The sequence below is a fragment of the Formica exsecta genome, unplaced genomic scaffold, assembly GCF_003651465.1.
Source record: "Formica exsecta isolate Colony F162 unplaced genomic scaffold, ASM365146v1 scaffold438, whole genome shotgun sequence".
In the NCBI taxonomy this organism is placed as follows: Eukaryota; Metazoa; Arthropoda; class Insecta; order Hymenoptera; family Formicidae; genus Formica; species Formica exsecta.
The window spans coordinates 12,766-14,791 of NW_021851617.1; the positions used below are offsets into that span (position 1 = coordinate 12,766).

The 2,026-nt window shown below is 37.1% G+C and overlaps 1 protein-coding gene across 1 annotated transcript in view; it reads left to right on the plus strand.

The window, feature by feature from the left end:
* Nucleotides 1-2,026, plus strand: part of LOC115240495 — a 5,403-nt gene that overhangs the window by 2,603 nt on the left and 774 nt on the right. The gene's annotated exons all lie outside the window — the stretch shown is intronic.

Consider the following 2,026-nt stretch of genomic DNA (forward strand, 5'->3'; position numbering starts at 1 on the left):
TTGATTATATCTGAATATTGTCTAAATTATAGCGCTTATTTGCAGGATAAAGCAAAATCAATCAATCCTTTCAAGAAGGCAGGTATACTTTTAGCTGGGATTTCTTCAGCTGGGATTGCATACGGTCTTATATCCAGCTAAAAGTATACCGGTCTTCTTGGAAGGATTGATTGATTTTGCTTTATCCTGCAAATAAGCGCTATAATTTAGATAATATTCAGATATAATCAAGAAATATACTTATAAAATATAAAACAATAAATAAACAAACATGTATAAGCAGATATATATACGAAATTTCAATCTACTTACTTGATAGCACCAAATATATTTTCTGCAACAGATTAAATATAACCGTAACCTTAATTATGACGTCGCGATGCTACCGCGTACCGCGTCGCTTGATACGTATTATATACGTTACATATGCACGCACACGCACATACACATTGTTTCTCAAGGCGTATTTGCACACTCAAGCGAATAATTGTGAGCGCTGCAAACGCGCCTTGAGGGACAAAACCGCTTTGCGTGTGTGCGTGCGAGCATACGTACGTGAGAGTCTGAAACTTATGATACAATGTGTATGTGCGTGCATACGTATATGATACGTATCAAGCGCAGTGATGCCAGAATGCCCACGCTAGCAACACGCAACCGTAGTGGAGGGGATACGCACACAAGCGAAAACCGTGTATATGTAATGCGCAGAGCGTTCTGCGCATTACATATACACGGTTTTCGCTTGTGTGCGTATCCCCTCCACTACGGTAGCGTGTTGCTGGCGTGGGCATTCTGGCATCACTGCTTGATACGTCTCATATACGCATGCACGCACATACGCATTGTCTCTCAAGGCGTATTTGCACACTCAAGCGAATAATCGTACATGAGCGCTGCAAACGCGCCTTGAGGGACAAACTCGCTTTGTGTGTGTGCGTGCGAGCATACGTACGTGAGAGTCTGAAACTGAAACTGAACCTTATTATGATAATGATGGAAAACGAAAAATGTCACATTTCTGGTATACGATTATCATTCCTCAGGATTGACTGCACCAATCTTATTCAAACTGGTCGCAATCGAAAGCTTGCATCCACATTGTATCAGAAAAGTGCCGTTAGATTTTTGATTAACGGCTTGGTTCCTGAGGAATTTTAATCGAAAGTTTATTAGACGTAAAACTCCGGATAAGCTACTTGCTAGTGTCGCGGCCCCTGTACATAGGCAACATAGGCAAACCGTTGACAAGCCGAAACATTTTTTTTATATACTTGACGTCGCGACGCTACCGTTTTTTTTCTTACTTTTGGCACTTGTACAGACACTTGCTCAGTTACACTCATATCTTCTTTTTCTCTTTGCCCATTCTTCTCTGTCCATCTCTTTCTTATCCGAGCATACTACATATGTGTTATAAATTATCTACATGTATGTATATGTTTGTGTATATGTAATAGTAACTTTAAATTTATTAAAATATCATTAATCTTTTGCTTATTTGTATATTTCACTGAAAATTGATAATATTTATTTTGCAATAGTAGTGTCACAGTAGTTAGTTAGCCAGAGGCGATCAATTCGTGATCTGGTTGTTGAAAGAAATATTTCCCGCCAAATGCGTTTTGCATGTGCGTTTTTGTTGAAGAATATATCCCAGAAGCGATCAATTAACTACAAAGTTTAACACATAATCAACTTTCTTCTCCAAGATTTCAAAATGTATTTAAATATAGTTGGTACAAAAGTTGATATTTATCAACGCGGCCTGAAAAGTTTGATAATCCAATAAATTTTTGTTATTTTAAAGAAGAAAAATATATACCAAAATGCAGTATTTGTGGTAAAATAGCTCTCATACGTTGTGCATGGTGCAAAGAATATTTTTGTTTTGAACATTTCTTTGAACAATATCATTATTGTAACAATTACATAGAATAAATAATAATTTGAAAGGTAAATATAGCGAATAGGAGACCCAGCCCCAATGACCTTGACCTTGACATATGTTGTCAAAGACATAATT